Consider the following 17,110-nt stretch of genomic DNA (forward strand, 5'->3'; position numbering starts at 1 on the left):
ACGCCGCTGCTATATCACGCTTGGCTACAATCATGGCTGTGTTAAAAAATGCGGCTGCCCGAGGCCCCCCGGTGGCCACTCAAGAGGGCAGCCCTCTAGTAACAGAGGGCTTCCCCCTCATCCCTACCCTCCCTCCCCCCCCCATCTTGGTCGCCACTCCTCCCTCGGGCAGGAGGAGTCCCTAGCAAGCAGCTGGGGAGGGGCAGGTTGTGATGTCACGTCCGGTGCAGCAGGCAGGACGAGGGGTATTTAAGTCCCCCTCGCCATTTTCTCTGCCTCTTTGCTCTAGCGGACGCGTCGCTGTGACCTCGGCGTTGAGGACACACATTTTGAGGACTCCCAGTCTCAGGCCATCATCCCCGAACTCGTGGGGAGTGAGGACCGCCGTGGGCGTCCCCCTCCCTCCCCCTCTGCCTATTCCCTCCACTATGGAGGTCGAGCAGGCTGGGCGGCCTGTTTAGTGACGGGCCGCTGAGGGGGCAGAGGTCCGAGAGCATCAGCAGGAGAGCCTGCCGGACGTTTGAACGATCGACGATAGTCGGGGACGGTCCCAACTTGAGTAAGTTAGTGGCTCTCCCCCCCCTATTCCCATTTAAATCGCCTCAAGGCTCGCTCTCCCCGCAACAGGGGGGGAGGTCCGGAACGGATGACCAGCCTTGGTGAGGCCCGTGGTAGCGTTGTCAGGCTTAGGCCCCCCGCACAGCAACGGGCTGGTGGTTGCAACCGCCACATAGGCCGACATGCCGGCTATTAGTATAAGGGAGCGGAGCAATTGGCACGGGGAGCAGAGGCAGGGTTAGTGTGAGTCTGGCCCGGTCTGCTGGTAGTAAGCACCCCCCCCCCAAACCCTACTCTCCCTCCCCGCTTACCAGGGTGAATTTTGAGGTATCGTATTAGGGTCCTCCTCGTTCGGGAGTTAGGCATGCACATTCGATTGGGACGGCGTGATGGGGAGGGGGCCGGGAACACCGCGACACACTACCTCCCGCCCCCTCCTGGTCTGCCATTTTTAATTAGCGAGCCGCCGAGCACAACCTAGCCGCCTTCCCTCCGATCCGCCAATTTAGAATCCGATTGTGCCCGCCCAGCCCGGGCTACGGAGTTCGGAGTCCGGGGGCGTTGCGAGTGTAGTATGCCACCCTCCTCCCTCGCTAAGCACCTGGAATATGAATCCCTCAAACAGCCAGGGCTGACGCCATGGGCGGCGGCTGCCCGTGCGACAGAAAGGGGAGTGGGGGGGGGACAGACTGGCCCCACCCATCTCAAGACCTTATATGGAGCGTGGCTGGCGGGAGCAGGCCATGGGAGCTGCGCGCGTGCCATTCGCAGACGGCTGCACCGCCCTGCACACGTGGGCACCAGCCTCCCGGTTTCCAAGGTGGCCATTCGGTATCCATGGTTGGCTGTCGTGGGGGCGGGGAGGCCGTGCCGGGGGCAGTTTCTGTGGGGGGGGGGGAGGCGCTCCGGTGTCGCGATGGGAGTGCAGCCGGTACTTACACAGCAGCTCTTATTCTAGCAATACCGAGGAGCGGAGTTTGGGCCTCCTAGAGCGGCAGATTGTGATGGTGCTGGGCCGCACTGTGGGAAGGTGCACATCAAGCGTGGGGGGAACGTGTGCGGGCTGTGTGCGGATTGTTTATGAAGGAGGGAAGGGAGCCACTGACCCTCCCACGCAGTCACACCCGTGCATGCCTAGTTTGTTGCTGGATGCATGCAGCAGTTCTCTCTTGTACGTTTCTGGTAGATTGTACTTGCTCTGCCACTCCGGGTACAGCCCGCGCTTTACACAAATACATCAAGGTAATAAATGAATAAGCAATAATAGAAATCCCAATCCGGAGATAATCACCTCCATCACTTCGTGGCCAACACAGAGCACTCACTCTTGTTTCAATTTATTTTTCACCTTATTTAGTTCCTTGACTCTTGGGTAAGACTGGGCCATTTAATATCAATTGTCTTCTTTTATACGAGTACTGAGCGCTAATGCACATTTATAGTTTTAGGTCTTCATTGTGCTTTTCCCCTCACGTTTTGGTTACATAAAATAGTTGTTATGCGTAGCTGTGGCCTGTGAGGGAGATATTCGCCACTGTTGGAGCTGCCGGAATCCAGTTTATCTTTACTCACTGTGACTGGTTTCTATTTTCTTTCTAGCTCGTTCCCCCTGCGGAACAAGTGTGGTGTTGAATACTTAACCATCTAGCTGCTATAATTTGACCCCAAGGTCATGAAGGAGAGCTGTTTCAGTGGACTCAGCGCATGGATGTGCAGCAGACATTTCCAAGCGGCGCCAAAGGCAATCCATGCCTCTTTCACTTCACAAGCCAGAACAATTCAATACTCCAGCTCACACTTCGCCAGGTAAATGCGGCAGCCACCATTCTTCCTACGGACCGTGAATTATTTCTTCCAGAAATTCGCAGGACAATCCAACAGACTCTCTCAATCTCAAAGCTAGTAAGACCTGCACAAACACTCCAGCTTACACAAACCACCTTCTGATCCTCCTACTGTCTAAGCAGCCTCGCTTAATGTTAGGTCAGTACCTAAATATATACAAAATGTATGATTGGCTTACCGATTTAAAATTGGACCTAATTTTTTTTACAAAGACATGGATTTGCAAAACCTCTTCACAGGATATTACTAGGGTAGAACCTAAATGAAAAAGTTGCTTACTTTTGGTAACAATCTTGCTGGTGAATGTTCAATCTACCTGCAGATTCCACACCTATTGAATATCCTCAGGCTAGATATGGAAACCTTCCCATAGCTTTACCATGTTGGTAGAGGCACTGGCTCCATCTCGGCGTTGGAAGCAATGCCAAGGTGATGTCATGAAGACGTCTAGTGCTCACCCCAGCACCCTGAATTAATTTCTCTGGCCATTTTGTTTATGCCCTTAGTGGCAGAGACAATAAAATGACAATCAGTCTGAGGCACTGCAGCAATCTAATGAGGAACCTTTTTAATGTGGCCTGTGACCATCCTTTCAGAATAAGGAGCAGGATAGGATCATTAAGTAATCTGCAGGTACAGTATATCCAACAGAACACGTGTTACCAAAGTATCTGCCTATTCTTCATGATTTGAACAGATTCAAAATCAGTACCCCTACCAGGAGGCAAGTCTAAAGGAATGGTCAACAAGGAAATCCTAGAACACTGAGCGTGCACAACAGACATCGTTCACACCTCTAAATCCAAGCACTAATGCTCAGGAGGGAGGTGGGGTGGCTTTTTAGGTCTCGTGACCTACAATGCGCGCAAGCGCATTGAGGGAGCGAGAATTCAAGTAGCCAAAATCCTCGTCAAACCAAGGGCTTTCTGCTGCGGTAAGCTTGAAGTTCATGTGAATCACGTGACCAAACAAGCATGCGCATTCACGGCCTACTTTCAAGGGCTTCTCCTCCCCTAATTATTCATGGCCGGCCGCAGGCCGGCCGTACTTTCAGTTTCCCGGCCGCTCACAGCACATCAAAGGGCTTCGCCCAGCGTGCGCTCTGCGTCTTCTCCTCCCCTATGCCTGTTTATCTGGTCTTCTGAGGGCAGATTATTTTCTAACGTCACATTCATGCCGTACGAATGCAGTGGTAAAGACCGATCTCCTGTTGCATGTGTTCTGGTGCTCCAAATAACGAATGGCACCACATTCCATACAGAGGTATGATCTGTGCTTCTTTACCTTGGGAGCGAGAAGGCAGCTCTAAAACAGCACTAGAGCTACCAACTTCCTCAAAATTTGCATACGATTCAGAGAGCACTGAAGATAAACTATGGCCTGCAACTGGCAATACACAGACAAATCAGGCCATTATTGTTTCCTTTTCCTGTTTTTATTCTGATCTTAGGGCTTTAGCAAGGTTTTCTGATCTAACACAGCAACCGGTATACAGCATCTGCACAGTTACCGTTCATTCAACCATTTCCCTGCCAGGGTGTGCCATCTGACTGCCTTCACAATGGCTAAAAGAAGGTGGCACACAAATGTGTTCACCAATAGCACCCTGTGATAGACTAAATCTCCCCACAGTGGTTTGCTGTCAGGGTAACTCAGGGCGAATATCACATGGCCTTAAACTTCTCTCACAATGCCAAATGCCTAGAGTCATAAGTTAGCAAAAAAAGAACGAGGGGAACATTACCATAATATATGAATTAAGGAAGGGTAAACCACAGACTTGTAACATTAAGCTGTGCAGGTTAAGACTTCGGGGCTTTTCTCATAAATGTATAATTAGGCTCTTGATTCGCACTTCTGGGATCAATATGGCCATTGTAATTGCAAAACCAGACTATCTAATGTCTTTGCACTAAAGTCCCAGATAATCTGATCCCGACAGAGTAAGCAGAACAAAACGTGACTTCAGAAATGTTTGATATATTTAAAACAGTTCAGTCTCGAACATTAAAAATTATCTCAAAGTAAAATATTCAAAAACTCAGTCTCAAATGAGGGACACAAAACCTTAAACTAACACCTCCCTTGTTTTCTAAACTTGCTCTCGGTTTTGGGCCCTCTTGTGCACTCATCAGGACAGTAAGAAACATTGGTGCAATTCTAACAGGACATTTTGATTTTAGACAGAGGAATCCAGCCATAAATCCCGAATCCACTGTGGCACACATGTATCTCAAGTAGAGGAGATGTGGCCTAATGGCCATAGCTGCCAACTTTGGAACTGGGGAAGCAGCTTCACGTCTGCATCGGCTTAACATCCCGTGATTCTGAGCAAATCATTTAATCTTTTGTCTAAACAAAAAAAGACATCTGCTGTCCTTGTGTAATGTAATCTTGTGTTCATGTAAAGCGCTCCGATATCTTTGGGCCCAGTTTGTGCTACATAAAACTGTCTGAAAAATACAGGGGTTGGGCACCCAAAGGATAACAAGCACTGGCGTTGCCAATAGGTCTCGCAGTAGGAAAGTTGGAGCTATTACAATTGCAAATAACAATGCCTTTTATTTTTGTTTTCATTTTAAAAACATAAAGGGCTTTGTCATTTACAAAACCAATAGTTCCAACTTTCCTACTACGAGACCTATTGGCAACGCCAGTGCTTGTTATAAAGGGATGCCCATGTAGCTGCATGACAATTCTTAGTCAAGGGAACACCCTGCAAGCACTGATGTTGAAGGCATTGCTCTGGTGGAGAGAACACATATTCCCTCTGGTGATTCCTTTGTGGCAGGGGCACAGCAAGTTTTTATACAAAGTATTATCCAGCTTGAAACAGCCCACAGTCCTTTTCTTTACTTTTGAAAAAATCTTGACAACTGCACTTTAGTATAAGATATTTAACGCTAAAGCGCGAGTGCCATGATTGTAACCAAAGTAAATAAATAGAAAGTAAAGTGTGTCACGACCATTTTTTTCTATTTGTTTACTTTTGTTAGAGTCACGACACCCGCGCTTTAGCTGTAAACCTCTTGAGCTAAAGCGCGGGTGCCGCAAGGGCTTCAAAATTAAAGAAATTGGCTAGAATTTTTTTTATATTTCTTTACTTTTGAAGCAATCGCGTCACCTGCTCTTTAGCTTAAGATATTTACAGCTAAAGCATGAGTGCCACCATTGCTTTGAAATGCAAAAGCTCTTGCATTACTGAAAGTCTGAGCAATTGGTGTTGCTATTAACAACACCAATAGCACAAACTTTCAGCAATCCAAGATCTTTTGCATTGCAAATGCTTATTATTTTTACAGCACAATGGCGATCAGATGTGACAACCTGATCATTGTGGAGCATGTAGGTAGCAAGAAAGGCAAGACAGTTCAGACATTGAAAACTATTTTTTTTCTATTTCTTTACTTTTAAATCAATTGCGGCACCTGCGCTTTAGCTTAAGATGATTAAAGCTAAAGTGTGAGTGCTGAGATTGTAACCAAAGTAAATTAAAGGCCTGCAGGCACTTCGGCAATGCAACTAACCAAAAGAAATTCGCAGCCACCATTATTCCAGCCAAGGCTGTATAAATACATTTTTAAAAAGCGTTGCGTGAGAGCGTGCCCTGCCTGCAACACCAGGCAGAACAAAGCTATTTAAGAAAATAGTGCTCCAAGGCTGTAATGAAAACACTGAGTAACAACACATGTAACAGGGGTTGTCCTCAAGGGAGGTAACAAGAAGAGAAAAAGCTTTGCTAAGGAGGGTCTACTAAGCCTACTGACCAATGAAAAGCCACCAGTTACAAAAGACAGTGACAGGCACCAATTACAAAGATGGGCAGAAAGTGGGTGGAATTGAATTTAAGCATGGGCGGAAAATCCGTTACGCTCGTGGATTTTGCGGATTTTCGGTAAATTCGCAATCCGCGAGATTCGCGAATTTCCCGCAAAATCCGCAAATCCGCGAGCAGCGGATTTTATGGCTTGCTCGCACTGTTCGCGTGAGTTCGCGGCTTCCCAGTTCAACTAAAGCGCTAAATTGCAGAAATACGATCTTAGCAAAACTGAAACTACTTACCAGGTTCAAAAGTTCAAGCTCATCATTAGTAGCCATTTCCTGTAGTGCTTCCTGAGGGGCCCCTCCAGAGTTCAGTTGCCTACTTGCAACTATTATGTGACCCTGCTCTGACCCTCAGAATAGTTACACAAAGGTCCTGAATTACAGCTAAGGCAGACAAGCAGGAGCCAGGCTGGAAGTTCAAATCCAGTGACACATTAATCAGCCCCTAATTCATTATTGTCAGTTGGGGCAGGGCAGGTGTTGTAACTAATTTTGCAACAATGAAAGCACTTAGCAAGTGCAAAAGATCACTAATCAGGAAGCACTAAGGAAGCAGGTGCCAGCTAAAAAAATATTCTGTGATACATTAATCAGCCCCAAATTAATTCAGGTCACTTGAGGCAGGGAAGGTGTGCTTTGCTTTGCCACAATAATGTACACCAGAGGGTGCTGTGATGAAACAGAGGGTGGCATGGGTGGGCCAGAGTGTGGCATGAGTAGTCAGAGAGTGGCAGTGGTGACAGAGAGCGGCAGTGATGAAGAAGAGTGTCCCAAACAGGTTGGACACGTAGAAACAACAAGTTCGCAAAATTTGCGACCCGACAGGTAAGTTCGCGTTTGCGACATTGTACAAAACCCACGCGAACTGGCAGAAACCCGCGCGAACACAAAAAAAAAAATCCGCAAATTCGCGAACGCGAGATTCGCAAAATTCGCCCATGCTTAATTGAATTGCCCATATCTCGAATACCGGATGTCTCTGCCTAGGTGGGACCTAAAAACGAACTACTGTCCTGTAGTTTAGCTGGTGTAATCTTTCCTCCTTCTTGGTGGGGCGAGGCTGAGGGTAAAAGACAGGAAGGGTGATGCACTGCCCCAGGTGGAAATGGGTCTGCAACTTTGGTTGGAAGTCGCTTCAGTTCTGATGATCACTTTGACTGGGAGGAAGCAAGTGATGATGATTGAAAGGTGGAGTCAAATAGATTTGGAGGCAGAGTATGCAGAAGGTTGCAAAGGCTTAAGGTGCTGTTGTTGTTGGTGATTATGACCCCTATAGAGAACGTTGTGAAAGGAGCAGTAAAGCTGCTGGGGTTTTCTTGATCAGGTCTACATAACGATAGAGTAGCCACAAAACTTTATGTGGTGGGGAATTTGTCACCCTAGAGAGATTAGACCTAGCACATGAGCCGTAGCTCTCTTGTAGCGTTCCAGGGAGGGGCCATCTTTCACTCAAAGGGTATGTCCATTAGTGTGACCAACACAACGGAGTCCAAATCCCACTTCAAGATGTGCTTGGATGCATCCAGTCCATCATTAACCAGGTCTGGAAATGGTTTTTTCAGATGGCATGGCAAGCTCATTGCTGTAATTTTCCCGAATTTTCGTAAAGTTTTAACATAAAGATCAAGGAGGCAGGTGGCTTTAGCAGTGCGGAAGGCTGGGCTGCAGAAAACAAGCAATTTTTGGCCCATATGTTAGGTTATGTTAATGAACATGAACCACACCAGAAGGTGTACCTCGGCTCTTTGCTTAACACAGGAGAAATAGTGAGCTTGGATTTAAAATAGTGCAGTCTTGAGAACTTTTTAAAATTTAGGATTATCTGTGCAGAAAATGATAATATGGTAAATTGTTACAGTAGAAGGAGGCAAGGAAGGAGAAAGACCAGTCTCCTCATCAAGCCACATGGCTACCGGGTACGCTAAGTAAAGCTTTATCCTTAAATCTACAGTTCCTAACTGGACAATAATAGTTGAGCTTCATCTGTAAGTAGCTGGGGCAGTTACCCATTACAGACCCATGAGTAAGGCAGAACATTTTGAAGACTGCTACTTTCTAGGCTGGCAGCCAAGTAAGTCTTTCAGTAAAGGTGCAGATGCAGAACCTGAAGGTCGATTGCTATCTAGTGGGCTGCAGTGTTTTGAACGACCTGCATCTTAGACTTGAAAGTCTAATTTGCTGATAAGTAGGGCGTTTCCATAGTCCAATCTGCTAATAATTAGTGATTGGACTAAAGATTTCCTAGCTGAGGAGGGAAGGAATGGAAACGCTTTCCTCAACTGACGCATCATATTTAACAGTTGCCACAAGTGGATGTCACCTGTTCTTTCATTGATAGACATTAATCCAGTTTAACCACTCCCTCGGGGTGGGTGTTTGCCCTAGCTCAGGGGACCACCATTCAGGAGATCATAGCTGTTGGGCCTTACCAAACACCATAATCTCCGTTTTATCACTGCTTAATTGTAAACAATTTGTCATCCAGGCAACAAATCTCTCTATAATACATTTTGAAAAACAGGCTTTTACTTCAGCCTGATCTTTATCAAAGGAGATGACAAGCTGGGTGTCATCAGCGTATGCTAATATTTCAAATCCATATGTTTTAACAATCTTTGCAAAGAGGTCACGTAGATGTTAAATAAGGAAGGGCTTAGACAAGAGCCCTGCGGGACCCCCTTGTCATTCAGCAAGGTGCGTAACTTAAAAAGACCAAGGGAGATCGTTTGTGTTTGATTTTCCAGGAAGTCTTTGAACCATTGAAGGGCTTTTCCATAGATGCCCATCTCATAAAGCCTGTGGATCTTCCTGGTATGGGAGACTTGTATTTAACAACAGGAGTATAACCCATAAACCATGTTGAGATTTGGGTAGGTACGTAAAAAAAAACAACAGTATCTCAACTGGTATCACTAGAAAGGACGGTTAGACATGTATGTACAATACATTACACGAAAAAAACACGGGAGACTGAGCAGATTTTTTAAATGTGCACATGGCATCATATAATTAAGATGAATATTGAAAAGGTAAATTTGTAACAGCACTGTAGGCAGGAAATTGCATGAACAACCCGAATTGGACTTGGTGCTCAATTGTGTACGTGACACAAAAAGTGGCGACGCAAGTGACAATGTGCAATCAGCGAAAACGGGGCAAGGTAAGGATGTGAGCAAGCATATACAGTGAATATTGGCGCGTTTCCCCTAACGCTCCCCGGGACTCTGTCTTCTGTGCAGAAATCCAGACCGCGATCATTAACTACTTTGAACTCAACGTGAGCTCGGTTGAGTCTGCTTCCACCCTCTGGGAGGGGTTTAAGGCCGTCATCCGTGGCGAGTGTATTTCAAAGCAGGCTGGTGTCCTTCGATCTATTTGTGCCACTTTGGCGAAGCTGGAAGGGGAAATCAAGGACCTGGACGCCGCCCAGGCTACGAGCCCCGAGACGTTGGCATTACTGCGTCAGAAACACACCGAATTCTCCTAAGAGGCAGAGCGTGAATTGTCCTTCTTGGGCAGGGAGGGCCGGGCGCACCGTTTTGGTGAGGGTGATCGCCCGGGATGTACTCTTGCTAACCTTCTTCGCCCACCGCGTGCCGCTTCCTATGTCACGGCCTTGAGTGATGGTGGCCCGAACGGTGATACCAGTTAAGATTCTGTTATTTTGGTATGGGAGACAGCATCAAAAGCTGCTGACAGGTCAAGCAGCACCAACATGGATGGGTACCAGCATCTAGTGAAAGTCTAATGGAGTCAACCAAGGCTGTCTCTGTGTTGAGGAAAGCTCTGAACCATGATTGTGAAGGGTCCAGGATCTTATTCTCCTCTTAATAAGGTGAGGGTTCTTTATTAACTAGGCCTTCCGGCATCTTGCCTAGGAGTGGACGCAACAAAATAGGACGAGAGTTAGATAAATTCTTCCGGTCAACATTAGCTTTCTTTTGTATTGGGGAGACCTGTACAGATTGAACAGTGACCTCATAGCGGGTGCAATCAGGTTGGAAAAATTGTTTGTTACCCTTGAAGGGCATGGGTCTGAAGGAGAGCCTGATTTGGCTTTCTCTAGTGTCCACTGGATTTGGTCGAGAGAAAATAGTTCACACGTTTCCATACTGCAGACACTGTTAAGACAGGTGGAATTGGTGTTTGCTGTATCTTTAGACAGGTCAGGGGGACAGTTCTGATAAATTATTTTTTTTTCTCTTTAGAGAAGTCCACTAGGGAGTTGCATAGTTCTTGCGAAGCAGAGATGGCATGGGAGCAAGCCTGAGGCTTAAATTCGTTGAGGGCTTTCAATAATTCTTTGGTTGAATTACTTGCTTGCTCAATTTGCTTAATAATATGGGTTTTCTGAGCTAGACTGATTTTGTGATATGTGGAAAGTGTAGTTTTGTAGTATGCGTCTTTATCCTCTTGATTTTTTGTCTGACGCCATCTTTTTTCCAGCTTTTTACAGGACGATTTCTCCTTTCTCAGCTCTGTAGAGGTTCAATGGTGCATGTGATCTAATTTTGGTTATAGATACTTAAGAGGAGCAATACTATCAAATGCTGAATTAACAGAACAGTGGAAATGCTAGGTTAATATCCTTATCCTGAGAGGTCATTGAACATTTTAAAACTTTGGAGAAGGAGTCAGAAGAGACTAACCGCCATTGCCTTGAGGTGCTTTTGTCGGTTTAATTTGACTTTTCTGTCCCCACTATTTTAGGTATCTGAAAACAGATTATGAAATAATCCATCCATGTGAGAGGTAGGGGGAGGTCACTGACCAAAGACCATAGAATGAAAATACCTTGAATCCGTATCAAGAAATGCTGTGGGTAAGGTATTTGGGTTTTGCTTCAAGCAGGAAAACTGGACAACCATATGTTGGAAAAAAGTGGGGGATATAGGGAGCAGGCTTATGGCATCTGTTATCTGAGGACTGCTGGAACCAAATAGTCCAAGCAACCACCACAAGTTTTAAGAAGAAGAAAGGCAAGGTCGAACTACTGTCGCAAATTAAGAAACTTCCTTTGAAGGTGAGCAAGATGGGAGAGAGCTGTCCCCTTCTGGTTAAGTGCCCAGGCCACTCGTATTTTTAAGTCCAGATACAAGTCCGCCTCTGTATTATAGCGGGGAAGGAGGCTATCAGTCTCCGAATAATTATCGAAGTCAAATCACAGTATACTGTTCTGAGGAGATACGGCCAGAGAGAAATTACCCCTAGCTGAGTGCAAGTACCCTGAGAAGCATGTGCCTCTGGGAACAATTGCCATCACTTACCCTAAGCCTAAGGTGATATGCTTCATCATTGGGCTGTGCTCCCTGCCTGGCCGGAGCTGCAATTCCTGGCTGGCTCCCCGAGAGGGCTCTTTGTCAGAGATCTTTTAATACATTTGCCAACTGAGCACAGTAGGACAGGAAATGGCGTGTCCTACAACATGAGAAAATTGGTGAGAAGTGCGAGGATAAAGTCAACTGTCAACCAGATGCCACAAAAATGTTTTAATGTGGTATTTCTGGTTGATATAGAGCTTAAAAAGAAAGCAGAGAAACTCAGGATATAATGGTCCCAGTCTCTGCAAATGAGAGTGTGTATCAGTCACCTAAAGACCAGCTAGTAAGGTCAGGTCTAAGTCATAGGTCAACATTTTTCATGCCTTAGGTAGTAGTGGAGTGATCTGGTGGTGATTACATCAGGACCAACAATTTATACAAACAGGTAGATGTAATCTAATCTTCTGTGCAGGGTGAGGAGCTCAATGACTCAAAGCCTCAGATTGTGTATAGGTGATAAGGTGCCGACTGACATCTTATCACTGGCGAGCACTGTTCTGATAAAGTGCTTGTTAACCTGCATAAAAACAAAATTAAAGATGTATGCATTAACAAACACGAATAAAAACTCATGGTGGAGGAGGAGCTTCGCGGGCAACCAAGATGGCCGCGTGAGCTCGGAGCTCCGAAGACCTCCCGATCCTCCGCAATTATCCTGCCACCCATCCTGTCCCACGTTTGTGGGAATCTATTGCTGAGCCGGTGCTGAAGCGGTGCCCGCTTTCGGAATGAAAATCCGACATTCCTGGACTTAGCTAGCTCGTCGGAACTCTGGTGGCTCCGCCTGCGACACTGAAGACCGTCGAGGGGTGCAGCGGTGTCTTCTTGTGGACCTCCCTGCCCGCGCTTCGTCTCCCCGGCGAATGACACCGGAACCTGAACTCTACCGCTGAGTACCTTCCTCGGTGACCTTCGGGGTCCCTACCACGCCGGCTGAGTGCACACCACACGGCTCCTTCACCCCCTTGGACCACCCTGCCCGGGCGTGCCAACATGGCGGGCAGAGGGGACTCGGACAAAGGCAAGCCCCCGAGACTCAGTAGGAAACCGACCCAGTCCCAATCCACCATTCCAGAACGATTTTCCCAGTCTAAGGGGTCACCGGGACAAGTGGGCCGCGCTAAGGACCCGATAAGGGACGACTCTCCTGATGACTCCGAAATCACGCTTCGGGACGTGATGGGTGCGATAACTGGGGTGAAGACGGAGATGCACGCTCTCCATGAGGCACTGTCTAGCAAGGTCGACTCTCTGAAGATCGAGTTGAACCTCATCAGAACTGACCTCGGAAAGACCAATGACCGGGTGAAGTCGTTGGACCTCAAGACATCGAGCCTGGTCAATGATGTGTCCGACATTCAAACCGAGGTCCGCGACTTGAAGATGGCGAACGGACTGATGGCACGCCGACTGGATGAGGCCACTGGATGAGTTCGAGGGTGCGTGTAGCACCGGGGGGCCTGAGCAAGTTCTTCTCGGTGGAGAGGGCCCACAGGATACCGGGTGGGCCGCCAAAGTTGGGCGCTTCCCCTCGCCCCATCATTGCAAGACTTTTTAATTATAGGGACCGGGACGCCATTCTGCAGGCATCGAGGTCCGCAGGCCCGCTGCGCTTCCAGAACTCGGACGTCAACTTCTTCCCCGACTTTACCCAGGCTGTACAGAAACGTCGCCAGAGCTTTGCTGGGGTAAAACGAAGGCTAAGAGACTTAGGACTGCGTTATTCTATGCTTTATCCGGCCAAAGTTCGCATTGAACACAATCACCGGACTCTGTTCTTCGACTTTCCGGACGCGGCAGGAGATTGGCTTGATACTTTGTCCCAAGAACGACCCGCCCCGGCAGACCGGACGGAGGAGGCCACCGGCGGAGCGGACTCTCAGGAATGACTGCCTAGACTTTAGACTTTCTGAAGGGGGGCGGCTGCGAAGGGCATCGGCTGGAGACATTGCTGCAATTGGTTTGGATATCCTTGTTAGCTATATGGAGGGTGACGGGAGGGGATAGGATGCCTCCTTTCTCCTCTGTGGGACTTTCTGTAGATTAGTTAAGGGGCGACAGGCACACTGCTAGTTGGGGTGGCTATTAGTCTAATGCAGGGGTGCAGGGTGGTGGGTAGTTGGGGTGTGATTTTTCTATTTTCTTTCTTGTTTCTTTCTCTGTTCTGGCTGGGGTCTCATTGGAATGTTGTGATTGCTTTGCGGGCACCATTGCGGGTGGGGGGGGGAGGGGGCGGAACGTCCTTGATGATGGGGGGTAAATCTCTTAATTTGCTGAGTTGGAATGTGAACGGGTTAGGTGACCGAATTAAAAGGGGGGTTGTACTGCAACTGCTCAAACGTTGTTCGCCTGATGTTGTTTTCCTGCAGGAGACCCATCTTGTGGGAAATACATGTAAGGCTTTGAATAGACGGGGGTTTAAGATGGTGGCTCATTCGGGGTTCTCCACGGGATCCAGGGGGGTGGGCATCATGGTGCGCATGTCCCTCCCGTTGGAGGTGGAGTCTACACTTGTTGACGAGAGGGGCCGATATGTCGCGGTGGTGGGTAAATGGGAGGGACGCACTCTAGTTTTGGTTTCTGTTTATGTTCCCCCGGGGCTGCAGGAGACTACTTATCGAGATCTGGGTAGCGCCATTTTGAATCTCCCTGAAGGATTGCTGATCGTGGGTGGGGACTTTAACTCTGTGGTATCGGGAGACTTGGACCGCTTCCCATCCAGAGACTTACGTGCCTCCCAGTCCTGGCTCCCTGATTTCCTGGGCTCCATGGGGTTGATTGATTGCTGGCGTCTGTTACACCCTGCCCTGCGACAGTATACCTTTCTTTCGGGTGCCCACGGCAGCCTGTCTCGTATCGACTACGTCCTCACCCCCGCGGCCCAGGCGCAGTCGGTCTCCACCGCCCGTCTAATGGCCAGGGGCATTTCAGATCACTCCCCGGTTTGGGTGTCCTTTGATTTTCAGATACCCGCGACCACGCGAGTGGCTCCTATTAATCCGTGGAATTTTCGGGACCCAAAGACTAGGGATCTCCTAGCTAAATCTATAGAGCGGTACTTCGCTGAGAATACCGGTTCGGTCGATTCTGCTGTCTCCCTATGGGAGGCCTTTAAAACTGTGCTCCGCGGCGAGGCCTTCTCCCTGATCGCAGAGGCCCGCAGACGGCGGGATGAGGACGTGGTGCGGCTGGAGTCCGAACTCGCTGACTTGAACTCCCAGCTGGCCTTGGGGCCGACTCCTGAGCTACTCCATGCCCTCTCCCTCAAACAATCCGAACTCCGGGCCACTACTACTGACGCGGCGAGGGCCTTGAGCAGGGAACAGCAGGGCAGGATATATGATGCTGGAGACAAGGCCGGTAAACTTTTGGCTTGGCTGGACAGACGAGAGCTCGCGTCTCGTGTGGTCCCGGAGATACTGGGTGATGATGGCCTGGTCCTTACGGACCCGGCCGCCATAGTTGGGTCATTCGCAGAGTACTTTGAGGTGGTATACACGTCTGCGACTTCCCTACCGGAATCTGCTTCGACTTCCCTTCTGGAGGGCATCGAGCTTCCCTGCCTCTCAGATGTCGAGCAGGAGGACATGGACCGGGACCTGACGGTGGACGAGGTGGCGCTGGCGATTCGATCGTTGCGTTCCGGCAAAGCGCCGGGGCCCAACGGCATTCCTGTTGAATTGTACAAGCTCAAGGCCGACACGGTGGCCGCGCCCCTGTTAGAAATGTTTCTTGAAGCCCGTGAGGCCGGAGAGCTCCCGCTCGACCAAAGACTCGCCACCATAGTGGTGATACACAAGGAGGGGAAGCCACGTGACCTTTGCCGTTCGTATCGACCCATCTCACTTTTGAACGCCGAACCCAAGATCCTGGCCAAATTATTGGCCAATCGACTAGTGGGGGTGATCTCGGACTTGGTTCATCCGGACCAGTCTGGATTCATACCACACCGCAACACGGCCCTCAATCTTCGACGACTTCACGCTGTTATGGCGCGAGCACACCTTCTTACTGAACCCACGGTACTCGCTTCGCTCGATGCCACCATGGCCTTCGACTCGCTGGAGTGGAACTACCTGTGGCCAGTGCTTGCTAAGATGGGGTTTGGACCCGTTTACATTGGCTGGGTCCAGCTCCTGTATTCGGCCCCGCTGGCAAATGTGACTGTTAATGGTCGGTTGTCGGCCTCCTTCGCATTGCGCAGAGGCACCAGACAGGGATGCCCGTTGTCACCACTCCTGTTCGCCTTGGCACTTGAGCCCTTGGCGGCGTGGATTAGGGTGCATCCCGATGTCGCTGGGATAACATGGTCTCCGGGATTTGAGGATCGGGTGTCGCTATATGCGGACGATATCCTCCTGTACCTCACCTCCCCCTGCCGCTCGCTCATAGTAGTGTTTGATCTGTTGGGCACCTTCGGAACCTACTCGGGCCTGGTTATCAACTGGTCCAAGTCCTCACTGTACGCATTGTGTGGGGACACTCCGCGCCTTCCCCGTGGCTGCTCAATACAGATTGCCCAACAGGGCTTTAGGTACTTGGGTATTTACGTTTCGCGGGATCCCCGAGCACGGTACTCGCACAACCTGCTTCCGCCTCTGGCGAGGTTGCGTCGAGATGTGGAGGGCTGGAAAAAACTGCCGATCTCCTTAATGGGCAGGGCGGCGCTGTTCAAAATGATGGCGTTGCCACGGTTCCTCTATGCACTACAAAACACCCAGGATCCTGGGCCCGCTAAATATTTTGGGGAGGTCGAGTCCTTGCAGCGAGCCTTATTGTGGGACGGTAGACTGCGGATCTCCCTGGCAAAACTGACCATACCGTGCTATGACGGAGGCATTGCCCTACCTGACATACGGCGTTATTACTGGGCATCCCAGCTCGCGGCTATCAATCATGGCCTATACGGCCCGGCAGTCAGCCCAGGCTACGCCATGGACCGGTGGCTCATGAACGATGGGAACTATTACAGGGCGCTAATTCCAAGTCTCTGGATCGGAAGTTGACAGGCCCCACTAAGACGGCGGTGCATTTGTGGCGGGCGGTTACCAAAACTCTGGGCTGGCAGGGTAGGATTTCCATGGCCACTCCACTGTATGATTCTGACCTGTTGGGGAAACTGTGGCACACCAAGGGCTTTGATAGGTGGGACACCATTGGTATATCGAAGGTGGGGGATGTGATGGCCGGGGGCGGGATCAAGTCTTTTGATGCGCTGCAGTCTGAGTTCCAACTGGGGGCGACGGAATATTTCAGGTATGCACAGCTTAGGCATGCTCTCTCCTCCCGTGTAACGGCGGGAGAGACGGTGCCCGAATCGTCACCCCTGGAGGACAGGGTGCTGGACGGCCATATGCCGGACAGCGCCATCTCCCTAACCTACAAGAAGCTCATTAACACACGGGCTGACCTGCTGCGACGGTTGAGAGAGCTCTGGGTGAATGATGGCATCGAGGTGGATGATGAGGAGTGGCAGTCGGCGGTCTCTTCCCCTAGGGAGGGGGCCATATCGGCGAGACTCCGCCTTGTCCAGCTGAAGATACTACACAGAGTTTATGTTA

General features: G+C 49.3%; 1 protein-coding gene across 11 annotated transcripts in view; it reads right to left on the reverse strand.

The window, feature by feature from the left end:
* NAP1L4 (nucleosome assembly protein 1 like 4) overlaps positions 1-17,110 on the reverse strand; it is a 1,422,554-nt gene that overhangs the window by 17,835 nt on the left and 1,387,609 nt on the right. The gene's annotated exons all lie outside the window — the stretch shown is intronic.

Source organism: Lissotriton vulgaris, chromosome 2_1 (genome assembly GCF_964263255.1).
Source record: "Lissotriton vulgaris chromosome 2_1, aLisVul1.2, whole genome shotgun sequence".
In the NCBI taxonomy this organism is placed as follows: domain Eukaryota; kingdom Metazoa; phylum Chordata; class Amphibia; order Caudata; family Salamandridae; genus Lissotriton; species Lissotriton vulgaris.